This window comes from Cryptotermes secundus, unplaced genomic scaffold (genome assembly GCF_002891405.2).
Source record: "Cryptotermes secundus unplaced genomic scaffold, Csec_1.0 scaffold307, whole genome shotgun sequence".
Taxonomy (NCBI): Eukaryota; Metazoa; Arthropoda; class Insecta; order Blattodea; family Kalotermitidae; genus Cryptotermes; species Cryptotermes secundus.
The window spans coordinates 2,220,757-2,236,135 of record NW_019738353.1 but is presented as its reverse complement, the minus strand read 5'-3'; the positions used below and the strand labels follow the sequence as shown (position 1 = coordinate 2,236,135).

The following is a 15,379-nucleotide window of genomic DNA, read 5'->3' as shown; positions in this document are numbered from 1 at the left end:
GATGTTACATAAGGGCTTAAAGCCAAGCCGAAGCAATTGGCGGGAAACCACCCGTCTTAAAGTAACTCTGACTTCGAGTTTTGTCTTGAAATGTCAGTGAGAAAATTAGGAGCTTGGTGCGAGATGGCCGCCAGCCTGGGAGTTAGTTGAGAGTCGACAGTTGGAGCAGTGAGTTAGCTGCGGGACAGTTGCCAGCCAGTAAGAAAATGAGCACGGAAGCAGAGGATATTGTTGGGATCCGTCAACAGGAAACTACTAGTGAAGACACAGCAGATTCAGAAAAGTTAGTACGTGCTGCAGTGAACTTCAGTGTGTGTGAATTAGTGATAGCGCTGTAGTTACTTGTAGTTAAGATATGTAAGTGCTCAATAAATCCAATTCCCAATCCAACCCGTCTATGGTCACACACATACACGTGACAATATTATTTATTTTTCTTTTATTCTTGGGAGAGTCATCAGCGCTATCTGGCAGAGAAAACTACTAATTCATTTATGAAACATGTGGTTCTCATTACGGTGTAGATGTATATTGTGATGTGGGTTACTATACCGTATAGTCTGGTATTAGGATACCACCGTATTAGGATCGGCTATCTTTTTGCGAAATGATGGTTACCACCAACCAGAGCACAGTAACTGTTAAACACATTTGAACGGCCTCAGAGCAGATAGGAGAACTAAGATTGACCTTAGTCGGTGTTGCATGAAAACGAACAAGTTAGGAAATATAGCACACCGCAACAAATCGAGATCTCTTCCTCTCCCTACATCTCTCGAGTTATGATGTAGCATACAAATTGTGAGCCTGGGTGGATCGTTCGGTTTAGCGACGGGCTACAAGCTGGACGGTCCAGGTTTGGTATCTGGCAAGAAATATTTTTCTCTTCTCCAGAAAGACCAGACAGGCTCTGGAGCCCACACGGTCCTCTCCAATGTGTACCTTTGGCGTTTTCCCCGGAGTTAAAGCGGCGATGGCGTGAAGCTGACCACTCACCTCGATCTAGTGCCGAGGTCAAGAATGGTGGAGTTATACCTCCACTCTGCCATGCATCTTCATATTATAGTGCTTACTTAATTAAGCAAAAGGAAGATTTTACCTTTATTTAACCGAAATTTAAATATTTTGACACACATTAATACAATTCCCCTTTTCCAAACTGAAAGGAAATCCTTAATAAATCACTACATCCGGTCACACTGACAGACGGACATGACGAGGGCATTGGGTGCATTTTTTCAACATTTATATGGAATAGCGCCAAAAACAAACGATTGAATGGGAAAGAAAACATTCGTTCGAACAGTATATTTGGTTTGTGAAAAATTTGGCGTCTGTCATTTTAAAACTCTCTTCAGCAACAATGGAGACAGATGTGTTTTAAAAAAATGTTTATGTATCTGTATATATATTCACAGAGTTCTGTTCTGAAGCGTATCTTTGTAACAATGACATTTCCATTAGGAATAACTTCCCTGTTCCGCCATTTGTACATCCACATAAATTCTGAATTATATTTTTAGTTAAAATCACAAAGCAGTATTACATGCTCTTCCAGGAAGAACCCATTTGGGGTACATGCAATGAATTCTAGTTATGACAACAACGTCAAAGTAGATCGCCAATATAACGCATTCCAGCCATATTTGTATTGTTCTGTTGAATGTCATCCAATTTAACTTCCGACATTTGTGTCAGCCACGCAGATTTTTAAATATTAATTCACTGAAGAAACGACGGAGCAGTTTGGCAGGAAAGGGAGGGGGAGGGGACGTGATGACGGATTTCGAAATTAATAATTGTTTTGCTGCATGGATAACGAGATAGGTAGAACACAATACAGTGCATGTTTCCAAAGGCTCCTTTGATGCTGTGTTATATATTCGTACATATGATGGAGGGTCAGTAAATAGGTCACAAATGCATACAAAACATAAACCACGCATTATTAGAACCTGGGTTAAAACGTCTATTTCTCGACATATCCTCCACCAACAGTGATACATTTGTCCCGTCGCTTTACCCGTGCGTCTAAATCCTCAGTATTGATGTTTTTTTGACTGTTGTATCAGCCACTTCCGCACCTCAGTTTCAACCTCTTCATCATCAGTGAAACGTTTGCCACCAAAGTAGAACCGCTTTACGCCACAAATACTTCCCATTTCTTTATGAAAAATCCTTTGCATTGAGTCCTTTTACCCACAAAGAAACTCATAACAGAACGCTGCTCTTCGGTACTAAACTCCTCAAGTACGGTCGCTATTTTGACTATAGAAGCCAGCCTCTGAACATGCGCATGCGCGTCTGCTACCTAGACTGTCATGAAGCTGGACTGTGCTGCTACCTACTGATGTTAATAGAACATTTATCACGTCAATTACAACTGTTTAACTTCATTTCATGACCTATTTACTGACTCTCTCATATATACGCATATATATATATATATATGACTGCTAGCGATTTATAACAGCAAACTTCCCACAGCAGTGGGTAGAATCACACACAGTCAGTCGAACAGAAGCAGGAGTACAGCACTTCAAACTCTGGGGAAAACTTCTAGTAACAAAATTAATGTATCCTGGGATGTGACAACGAATAATGCAGTAGATGGGTACCGACGTTTCGGAGGAACTTTATTTCGTCTTGTACCGCAACAGTGAAGACAGATGGCGTCATACGTCAGGAAATTAATTCGAACACAGGACGTCGTGAATCCGCTTGAAGGTAGCTGCATGTGATGTATGAGGATTTTGCGGGTTGTCTATGCTCTGCAGGGACAATTTTGTTCATACTGTTTCAAAATAGGATACAATTGTCTTCTTCAGGACGTTTGTGATCATCAGCCTGAGATTTAGGCAGTGCCATAGCTCAGGCTGTTAGGCGCCGGCTTCCCACCGTGGCGGCCCGTGTTCGAGTTCAGGTCAAATCATGTGGGATCTGTTGTGGTGGACAAAAGGGCATTAACGCAGATTTTCTAGGAGTGCTTCGGTTTCACCTGCCAATTCTTAGTCTACCAAATTCCCCATACTCATCTATCGTCCGGGGCTGGTACAATAGGCCAATTAGTGGCCGACGTACCAAGTGGACTCAGTCTAACCCAACCCCAAGAAATTAAATATATAAAAAATCCCGATATTACCTCTGTTTCCGAGGCTAGTGGTAAATAATATGAGCCATTACACTATTTAAATAAACAAAGTAACCGTTTAATTGAAAAATCATATTCACTCTTGATTTACCGTCAGGGATTAGGGCATTAGTTGAAGAAGTGAAAAAAAAAGAAAATTAAGTTGTGCTCCTGATTCCTATTGGGAAGGTCTCGGGTTCGAATGTCGGCACAGAAACCGGCTGTCCCGACTGCTCTTCCTCAGTCCCTCCAGGCAAATAAAGGGACAATACCTCAAATTAGGCCATTACCACTATTTTAAATATAATTTGCAATTAATTATGCAATTACTCGACGCCATAACGTCTGTGATTGAGACAGCATCGTTAAATAATCCAAAAATAAATATATTAGTAATTTTTTCTCTTCATACTAACATCCTCGTCATACCGAAAGAAGTTGGCTTTGTCGGTAATTCTTATGACTTGAATCCAGGAGATATCCAATTCGATTCTCGGCCAGAAAATCATGGATTCTGACGTGGGGATTTCCTTGTTTCCTTCAGCCTCTCCAGCTAAGTGCAGGGATACTATCTTCAAATATATCACAGCAGTTTTTCTTCACGTCCTTCTCAATTCGCCTCTCATTTATCATCCCACGATTATGCGCGGTAGCCGGGATAGCTCAGTCGGTATAGCAACAGGCTGAACGGCTAGGGTTCGATTCCCGGCAGGGGCAAGCGAATTTTCTCTTCTCCACTGCGTCCATACCGGGATACAAGGGATACATTTTAGATAACTGTGTTTTGTAGAACCTTTGTAGGCTTATAGTTCGGACAATATGGTGATGGGCTATGGGCTGGACAGCCAGGGTTTCATTTCTGTCAGGAGAAAAATATTTTTCTTTACTATGCAGCATCCAGACGGACCCTGACGCCCACCTAACGTCCTATCCAATGGGTACAAGGGGCTTTTTTCCCGAAGGTAAAGCGACCGGGGCGTGAAGCTAATCACTCACCTCAATTTATTGTCGAAGTCAAGAATGTTGGAGCTATTTCTCCACCCCACCATATACCTTCATGGCATGGTTCTTAACTAATTAAACGCAGAGACAACTTTAACTTTTCACCTCACTATTCCACGCTTTGTAGTCTGAGCTAATGACGACGTCATTAAATAAGCAACACACGAATAAAATCTCTCAACGTCTCCTCTTGCCTGTAGCGAAACTGTGACGCGGGCTGAACCAGTCCGCCTCTGAAACGACCAACATTTAAGCTCACGAGGCGATAGGCCAGTCTGCTGACCTGTGGACGCGGCGGCATGTAAGTATAGCCTGCGGCACTGTAACCCTCTCACCAGGACACTTGATTCGGTACATACATCTTAAGCCTCTTGGAGCACAGTGGTTATCATGTGTACCACCTGCTTTAACGTAGTAAAACTGCATTCTGCCCACACAGTGTATCTATGTTCCGTACGATTCTCACAGTAAACAACGACTGTTTCCCTGAACAGCAATAACCAACTTTTAGTCAACTTTCCTTATTTTGAACAAAATTAAGCCTATGAGGTCTCCATGCCGTCTGTATATCTGTGTATCTCCCGCATTAGCTTTTCAATGCGTGAACCAATCTTTATGAAAATTTGTATGCATATCATGGCACCTGAGCCAATCTCAACGGTGTACTTCATAAATCATTCCCATCAGTCTGTATCTCTGTACGTGTGTTCGTCCATCGTTGCTAGGAAACGGCTCGGTAGAAATATTACCGATGCAAAGAATACACATCCAAAAATAAAATAATTGTTGGATGTTTCGTTTTCTATGTGATCCTTGACTTTTAAAAGGATAGTAGGCGGTTAGTTTTTCCCGTAATTTCTTGTTACTTACAATGTTTGATATGTGTCCTGTCTTATCTCTGTCGTGGTCTGACATAATTTGTACTTTTTTCTAATACTGGATATTAAGGGCGGATTGTGACGACAAGGAGTGCAGCCCTTGAAGTACAGCACGTTGTTAACCTAGAGTTTCCTTCCGATGCACTGACACGCCGCGATGTCAGTTGTCTCTCAAGCACAAGTAGCAAATGCGTTCGTTCCAGAGTTTGTCACCAGAGTTCAGTATGACTCTAGTGTGCTGTGGCGGCAGGGAGTAGTGCGGTTGCTCACATACGCCGTTAAATTTGTCGGATATTACACAAGTTTTTGTTTCACATTTAATATCTTTAAGAACATTAAGAATGTAGATATCTGTATTACAGTGATAATATAAATGTGGTGTTATCAAGCATAGTGAAGCCAACTTCTTCTGTGGACTACACAGGAAGACATCGTCCAGAGGTAAGATTGTTTATAAACTTTATGAAAAATGGCGATACGTAGCGTTAGCCATGATGATGAGTCTATTGTGTTAGTGTTGTCTGCAAACCTGTGTTCCTAACTTAGATCCATGTTGCCGGATTAATTTTGTCTAAGTTATTATGAATTTATTGTAATTTCATTTTGAAAGACGTATCATTGACGATTGCTAGCAGAACACGTTTGGGTGGCGGGGAGGGTAGTGAAACGTGTGTAGAGTTCCCTAGGAACGCCACAGGAACATGGGTCTGTCTGATGGGGCAGTACAACAAGGCTGCTTCTCTGCACGATTCGTATTGCCGTCACGGGCTAGTGACTATACCGAGTAACTGGAATTACTGAACCCTTACAACTCGTAACTAAAAGTAATTTATAACCCTCTCGTTAATTCGCGCTCTCGACTTCTCACGACAAAATTCCTTAAGTGTACTCCGTCTTCACTAGCCGTTACCTCTTCTGTTCACGTCGCTACCGGTCACGACTGCCATCTCAACTAACTCTGCTGTTGACTTTCAACTGTCCCATGACGGTGACTATTGCTTTCATTATATGTTGACACGGAAACCAGTAGTTCCATGTTACTTGTCGGCCGTTACCACACAACGGACGATTTTCTTCTGGCTCTCAGGTGTCTTGTCACAGTATATTAAAACCTGGTATGTTGAGGATTACTAAAATAGGACCGGGCATATCGACACAACTGATATCCTTTGTAAATCATATTGTCAATTTCATTGCTTTGAAACTTCGAGGACACTTTGTACTGCTTAAAACATTCTTTGCTTTTTAATCATTGACACTTTAGGCTAAAGACATATGAGTGTCGATCTTGTCTTCCATTAAGATTATTTCTTAAGCATCTCTGTCTGCCACGCAGCTGCTTGTTGAAATAAATTCATTGGAGTCCATAGAGTAAGTTGAGTGGGAGTCTAGCAATAGACTGCCTTGTACAGTAGTTTCTGTGTGTTGGATTTTTTTAATATTTATTCTTGGTTTAATGATTCTCACATTTCCAGGATTCATGTCGGTCGTCAAACTGGTTCGTGTAGTGCGGGAAATCCGGGTTATAAAAACTTGCAATTCAGAGCTACAGTTTTTACAGCTTTGTAAGTTTTGACGGCCACTCAGAGACCGCAGTTCATTACGGAGCCTTTTTTCCTGCAGCTGTTTTTGGCTTTAGGACTTGATTCACCTTTCCGTATTTGCTATTTACAGCTCTCACAGCCTTCTCTAAATTAACACATAAAATTTACCTGCAGTATTTCACAACCATCATTAGATTATGAGGTGCTTCTGTTCTATGTAGGTAGCCAAAATTGAGGTTTTCTGATTTTCAACTTAAAAATTAATATACTGCAAACAAACTTAACTAATTGGCCGCACCATAGCTCAAGTGGTTAGTCGCTGGCTTCCCACCGCGGCGGCCGGGGTTCGATCCCTGGTCTGGTCAAGTGGGATTTGTGGTGGAAAAAGTGGCGCTGGGGCAGGTTTTCTCCGAGTACTTCGGGTTTCCTTGCCAATCTTCATTCCAGCAATTGCTCCACAATCACCCTCACCTATCATCTGGGGCTGGTACAATAGGCCAGAAGTAGCCCCAGTACAAGGGACATAGTCCCACACCACTAGCAATAAAATAAATAAAAAAATAGTCCCACTCCACTAGTATTCGTAAGAAAAAATATTAGTTAAGCACTATGCTATGAAGGCTTATGGGGGAGTGGATGTATAGGTCCATATTTTCTTGATCTCGGCACTTGTTGGAGGTGAGTGATCAGCTTCACGCCCCTGCTGCTTTACCCCCGAGAAAAGAGCCCCTGATGAAATCTATATATTAGCTATCGAAAATATATTTCAGCATACTGTGACATGTCTAACCGTTGCTGGGCAACGGGAGGTGGAACGAGTTACCACGAAGACAGACCCTTGATAAACCGTCGGTTGCCAGGTTACGCGGTGTTTCTCCGTACTGTGCCGAACAGAGCCGAAGTGAGCCGAAGCACGATGGTTGCTACGCAGCAATAAACAACTCTTGGCAGCGTTGCCCAGCAACACCTGTAAACACGGCGATTACGCAAAAGGGAAGCGAGGCACGTTTTCCGCTGTCCGACTGAGGGCTTATAAGAGTTACCAGAGAGAGAGAGAGAGAGAGAGAAAGAGTAACCAGTCAGTTTCAATCTAGCAGTCGCCGAGTCGGGTTGTATCGACTGCATGACAGTGACTACAGGAGAATTATTGATACTGCCGATGACAGTAGTTGGGAAATCGTGAATTGTGTGATTGTGAGAGCGAGTGTTCAATAAATTCGCTACATCCAAGACGGCGTAAAGTTATTTGTCGCGTTATACGCCCAATACGTGACAATACGTCATACTACGTGTCAACGTTGTATGGATGACATAGCTGTTTACACTATACAGGGTGTCCCAGGAGGAAAGGTCAATATTCTGGGAGGTCATAGTATCGGTCATTCTAAGCAAAAATATGTATGTGTATGTATCCTATTCGGAACGATTTCCAACATAGAGCAATTTCACTGTACAGTTCCAAAATTGTTGATAAGGAGATATTACTTACTGTTTCTAATACCGGTATTTATTGTTCAAGTGACAAAGTTGGTACAGTTTACATAGTATAATATAAAAAAAGTAAAGTAAAGCTATCCCTATCGGCTCAAAGATGGCGGTAAGATTTTCATCCTTACGCGCCGGCGGTCCGCTACTCCCCAGGAAAATTATTTAATTAATTGCTGGTACTCATTTTTATTAGAGGCTGAGTCGACCCCAGGAGCATAGTGCGGCTGGAAGGATTTGGTCAATTGAAAAAAATCCAATGACCTTATCGGGATTTGATCCCGCGATCTTCCGGCTTGTGGCATAGTGCCTCAATCAACTACGCTACCGCGTGCCCCACCTAGTATAATATATTTTTGAAAATTTCACCGTCAACATCAATGCATTTTGCACTGAGGACATGGCGTTTCTAGTGTGTACAGTGCACAGTGTACTTACTTACTTACTCATGGAGCTGAGCCCTTCTGGAGGAGCCGCCAATTCTGCAGCTACTCAAGAACTTCCCAGCATTCTATGGAACCCGAAGGTTCATTACCATGTTCACAAGAGCCCTCCACTGGTCCCTATCTTGTGCCAGATCAATGCAATCCATTACATCCCATCCTATCTAAGATCCATTTTAATATTGTCCACCCATCTACGCCTCGGTTTTCCAAGCGGTCTCTTTCCTTCTGGCTTTCCCACCAATATCCTATACACATTCCTCCTCTCTCCCATTCGTGCTACATGCCCTGCCCACCTCATCCTCCTTGACTTGATCATTCTAAGCAACCAACATGTAACTACTTGTTTCCGAGGCAACATATAATGAAAGCAGTAATCGCCGTCATTGGGCAGTTGAGAGTCAACGGCAGAATTAGTTGAGATAGCAGTCGTGACCGGTAGCGACGTGAACAGAAGAGGCAACGGCTATTGAAGATAGAGTACACTTAACGAATTTTATAGTCAGAAATTGAGTGAGCGAATTAACGAGAGGGTTATAAATTACTTTTAGTTACGAGTGTAGTATGCAGTGAAATAGCTCTATGTCGGAAACCGTTCGGAGTAGGACACATGTACATACGTGTATATAGGACTTTTCTTAGAATGGCCGATATTATGATCTTCCAGAATATTGACGTTTCCTCCTGGGACATTCTGTATAACGTTGACGCAACCGCAAAGGTAGTTTAAACACAGCGTACTGCTAATATGTGGCAGTGAAACCTGTCCTAGTGTACCCCGTGCTCGTATAGGTTTTCCCATCGTAGTCCACTGATCACCTGCGATGTGTGAAGTTTGAGGTACTGACAGCGGTGACTGTGAAGATTACTGTCCTGTGAGATATAACGTACTGGAAGCGCTTAGGAGAACCCTGCCTTCATCTTCAGGAAACAAGAGTAAGCCGAGCATGGAAGAATTTTGTAAATACATACGTTGAGAGAAAAATGGCATATGCCATGAGATCACGGTCTTCCTTGATATCACATTCTTCCACACTTTACCTACATTTCTACCATGACGATGGTGGCAGCGGATTCCTCCGAAACGTCTATGAACATGAGTCAGAAATTGTGGTGTTACATTTTTACTTGTGTCTTGAATGTGGTCAGCAAATATTTCTGTTGAATGAGGTTCCTTTCTCTGAACTCGTCTACATTTCTTACGCTTGCATTGCTATGTCATTTGGCGACTTGATTTGCATGTCAGAAAGTGGTTAGACTCTATACGTAAAGGTAGATAACTTAAAAGACCCAAACTCTACAGTACTGATTGGTGAAGAATAACAGGGACTGATTTGAAGAAATTATTGCAGCATATGTTTCGATTGACTGAGAAAAATCACGTAAAACTATCCAGCCGCTTTGCAAAAACGATAAAAATTGTGAGATGTAATCTTCAGGTGAAGGGTTCGAATCTCGGGCGGTATACAGTCCATCCGGACTGAAGTTTATCATGCTTCTCTTCATTCCTAGCTAAGGGGGGGGGGAAAAAAAAGAAGAAAAAATATTAGGCCACCACCACTTCCTTACACTTCCCAGTTCATTATTCATCATTCAGTCATTCGACGGTGGAACATCTCGATATATCGACAGCTTCGTTAGTAAGTTACAAACGAACAAACAAAAAACCTACCGTTTTACAGGCGGGATACCTGTCTTTTGCAAGTCAGAAACGCCACAGCTTAAATCAACTTGCTCCGTACCTAGATGACTTAAATAATATGGCCCCCAGGACCAGAAACTGTTGATCACATGGTCGACGGAGTTCTCAGTACCCCCACCAGTTGTCACATGATTCTCGCTCGCTCCCTCTTTCCGAATACGAGGGAAGGAGGCTCCCGCAACGCTAGCTCGCTCTGTCTCTCAGTTTATGATTGGTGTTGAGGAAGAAGTGGTGCACAGTGTAAGCAACTTGAGGCGGCCGACTTACATTTTCACTGCTCGTGTTCATTCTTTCCCTGACCTGAGTACAGTACAATAAACCCTTGCTAATCCGGCTACAGTATATCCCGTTGTAGGGTAATCAGGATAGAAATATGATAATGAAAAGTGCTGTTCACAGTTGAGTATTTTACAAATACACATGACATTTAGGAAAGCTGATGAGTCACTTGTCTGTTCAGACAAAACTTTACAGAGTCTCCAAGCTTGCATTATTACGGTCAAAAACAAATACAATTTCTCAGTCGTCTATCGATGAATAAATATATTGTATTTCTACAGCCATTAAATAAGAGCCGGGAAAGCGTAGTCGGTATAGCGACTGACTACGAGCAAAACGACCGAGAGGTTGGAATTCGAATCCCGGAAAGGTGAAAATTTTTCTTTTTTCTACGTCTTCCAAGGGGGCACGCGGTAACGTAGTTTGTTGAGGCACTATGACACAAGCCAGAAGGTAGCGGGTTCAAGTCCCGATGAGGTCACTGGATTTTTTCAATTGCCCTAATCCTTCCAGTCGCACAATGGCCCTGGGGTCGACTCAGCCTCTAACAGAAATGAGTCCCAGGAATTAATTAAATAATTTTCCCGGTGAGTAAAGCGCGGCCGGCGCGTAAGGCTGACAACCTTACCGCCATCTTTGAGCCGATTGTCTAGATAATGTGGGACCCTCAACATCTCACAACCCTATGGGCCTTCACGGCCTCTTACAGCTTTACTGTACTTTTTTACTACGTCTTCCAGACCGGCTCTGGGGTCCACCCAACATCCTATCCAATGGGTAACGGAGGCTCTTTCCCTGCGAGTAAATCGGATAGAATATGAAGCTGACCAATCACTTCCAACTAGTGCCGAGGCCAAGAAAATGTGGATCTATACAGCCATTCCTCCATACATCTTCGTGGCGTAGTGGTTAATTAGTTAAGCACAGGGACTTTACTTACTTTTTTTATTATAGTTTTTAAGTACATTTTGTACAGTGATATTCCTCTTATCTCCTTTCAATAAAATCTGGTCTCAGGTATTTATATGGCGTAGGTATACTGACATTGGTTGTCGCATGTGGAGGCGGGACCGAATACCACCACCGTAGCCCTGCGGGTCGTAGGAGGAGGCAAAAAGAGAAGTCTCGAATCTGAGACAGTAAAATATGGTCGCAAGTCACACGGAACTCGGACCAGACTATGACTGCGCTGGCGAGAACCAGCAACAATTGTAAACGACAGGCACGTCTTCTCGTCAGAGAGAGAGAGAGTGCCCCAAATCAACAAACCCGCAACTTTCTGACAGTAATAAAAATCTGGTCTTAAGCCCCAAATAGATGCTTGGCACCAAGATAGATTGGCCGATTGACTGTCGATCGTAACATAAAACTCCAGTGATTTATGTCACGTTTTTCTAAGGGACCCAACCGACTAGGTGCCTGTCCACCTGAGATCGGAAATAGATCCATTTTCCGAAACGTGTCATCTAGTGTTTAGAATACCGGACGATGGACAAAATGCAAAAACCCAGTAATTCTTTTTCAATTAATTCCCCCTCAATCGTTATACCACTCGACTCTTTACAATCTAAGATGCTGACAGCTCCAGTAAGCAAAACATGTAAATAAATGAATTTGCATGATGCTCCGAATCGAACAACAATTTTTTAATATCTCATAGTGCTGATGAGACTTGTCTCGCTATGCAGTAAAATAAAAACGGTGTAACGTGAAACTACGGTAATACGTCGGTGCTGGTTGCAAGTAGTACTTATTCTGCCGGTAGATGGCTCTCGGTCACCAACTCTTCTCATTTTCATGACAAATGCTTATTATAAGTGGTTCATGGAATCGTTATCCCTTTAATGATGGTTCTTACGACAGGATTTATGAGTGGACGAAGCGTAGCTCGTATTGGATACGTAATATGAAACATTATCTCTTTAATGCTAGTTCTTACGACGTGGACGAAGCGTAGTACGTATTGGAGATGTAATATGAAACATTATCCTTTTAATGCTGGTTCTTACGGCAGGATTTATGAGTGGACGAAGCGTAGCTCGTATTGGAGACGTAATATGAAACATTATCCCTTTAATGCTGGTTCTTACGACGTGAACGAAGCGTAGCACGTATTGGCGACGTAATATGAAACATTATCCGTTTAATGCTGGTTCTTACGACAGGATTTATGAGTGGGCGAAGCGTAGTCCTTATTGGAGACGTAATATGAAACATCGATCTGATCATGATCTAAAACTTTTATGAGAAACCATTTTCGATGTAGTGAATGTTTAATGAAATAAAGGAGAAATATTTTCTGATTCTCCTGGAGTGTGATTGAATTTTCCAAAAATGAATTCTGATAATTGACCTTATTTTATGAGTTGACACGGAGGAGTAGTGACTAAACCCGGAGCCAGATAATATCTGTATCTTGGAGACTCCGGGTGAAACCCAGAATTGTGGCAACTCTGCTTGCAACATATTGTGATGTTTAATATAAATGGCTTGTTTCGTTTTAAAATGCAGATGCTTGTTTTGTCAACTTATTTTGTTATTGAAGTAACGCGCAATAATGAAACGAAGTTGACTCTTCCCCAGAGAAAAACTACTAGTTGCAGTAAAGGTTACTTTAAAGGGCAAATAACATATGTATATACATGCAGAGATTCTTGAAGTAACTGTGTTCGCTGCTCAGGTAATGTTGCAAACGACAACAAGGGGAAAAGTTGGTTTCAAAATGGAGTAATATCGACTTTAAATGCAAACGAGTTTCAATTTTTTAAATTACGTGGGCATAAAAAAGAGAAGGAATGCCAATTTGCTGCACAAGGAAAAGAATAGAAACACAGAAATAACAATAACAGACTCGCACATACCTGCGAGCCCTGTAATTTGCTCCAGAGCAAAAGTGGCATACGGACAGAGATTAACAATGAAATTAAAATTCAATATTAATATTAATTATAATGCGTGTCACAGTTCAGGCTGGTAGACGGGTTCAATCTTCGTGACTTTATGATGGACAAAGTTACTGTGAAGCAAGATTTCTCTCTGATTTGCCACAGTTTCCCTCTGGCAGTCACCATGTTACCACTGTCTATCTATGGCTCTACAGCCCTTTGTTGGGTATTTGCCGCGTTTTCAGTTTCTTGATCTTTTATACAGTCGGTAGGACTCCTTGGACGGGGGAACAGTCCTTCTCAAGGCCGCTGCCTACACACAGAACAACACAAACACAGAATGAACGCCCAGACATCCACGTCACAAGTGGTTTTCGAACCCACGATCCTAGTGTTTGAGTGGGCAGAGACAGTTCATGCCCTAGACCGCGCGACCACTGTGATCGGCTACTGTCACCACTGCCCCCACGTTTATCTATCACCGAACGCCATAATCGAACGGATAATGGTTCTACTTTCCATTCAGCATGTTCCTTCTTCAAATCTCGTCACACAGATAGGCTATCCTAATTAAGACTTTCGTGATTTTCCTCAATCCCTAGACGGAAATGCCGAAATATTGAATAAAAATAGGCTACGACCTCTGCCTTTCCGCATCCTTTCCAATTCATTAATCACCTCTCAATTCGATGCTATACAGCCTGGAATATTGACCAGCGTCGTTGAACAAACTATAAATAAATACAAGTCCATCAGCACACTCTGAAGAATGTGACGTCATATCCTAGGTCTCTGAGTTGGGGGATTCATCTCTGATTCGACGCTTGGCCAGTTACGGAGTGACGGAGTTTGTTGCTCACTTTAAGCCGGGAATCGATTGCGCGCGGCTGCCGCGCGAGGCAATGTTCTTTGCTTTGCCTCGTAAAATCGATACCATGTTGCTGCGCGCGGCAGATCGAACACTGCCGCACGCGAACTTTGCGCGTGTCGAGCTACAGTGTAAGAGCGGGAGCCAGCTGCAGATGTAGGCCTCATGTTGCGAACTTCTTTCTTCTTGTACAGAAAACCTGTAGTCTATAAAACTTAACAATTTCTAATAGATTGGTTAGTTAAATTACCACATACTTTAACGTGAAAAAAAAATTGAGGCCGGATGGGCATTGCTTAGGCCAGTTTTGTATATACAGGATTTTTTAAATAAATAAATTATGACGACTGCTGATATCTATTCTGAGTTTAAATATCTGACCTGGATTCTAACGTTGTGTTATACAGGGTGTTTCACGGCTTTAGGGCATAACTGCAGGAGATTTCCTAGGTCTTTGTGATCAAAAAAGTTCATGTAAACATGTGTCCGATTTGGGACGGTTACAGAGTTATGACCGTTTTAAACTCAGAATAGAAGGTAACGATTTTTTTTCCTTGGCACTACAGCCCCAATGGGCCTAGGCCTACCTCCATGAACTACGTTCACTTCGGTTTTTCTAGATCTTACACGTACGGTAGGACTCCTTGGGCGAGTGATCAGCTCGTCGCAAGGCCTCTACCTGTAGACAAACACAGAAAAACGAACACAAACCTCCATGCCCTGAGTGGGATTCGAACCCACAATCTCGGCTTCCGAGCGAGCGAAGACAGAGCATGCCTTAGACCGCTCGGCTACCGTGATTGGTGCTTAAACCTGATTTTCGAAAATGCCACCGCCGGCCGCAACACAGGCTGCCGCTCGGTTGTGAACCGCGCGAGACATATCAACCCACCACGCCTTAGGTACCTCTCAAGTGTCGAGATAACGAGAACTTTCTGTCTGTCATCATCATCATCATCATCATCAGTAATCTGTCAAGACGACAGGTCCACAGTCTCTTTCAAAACAATTCCTCCACTTAATGCGATCTAGAGCTTTCTCCTTCAAATGACAGTATCCTCTTCTGTCCCCAAGGTCATCCAGCATCTTCTTACGTCTTCTTCCTCGTCTTCTTGTCACTTCTATCCGCCCATCTATCTTTCCTTCGATAGCTTCTTTTAGAA

General features: G+C 42.6%; 1 long non-coding RNA gene across 1 annotated transcript in view; it reads left to right on the top strand.

The window, feature by feature from the left end:
* Positions 1-5,264: 5,264 nt before the first annotated feature.
* Positions 5,265-15,379, top strand: part of LOC117282815 — a 221,631-nt gene continuing 211,516 nt past the window's right edge. Inside the window, exon 1 of the long non-coding RNA XR_004513701.1 lies at positions 5,265-5,451. This is a non-coding gene — a long non-coding RNA (uncharacterized LOC117282815). The remainder of the gene's footprint in view (positions 5,452-15,379) is intronic.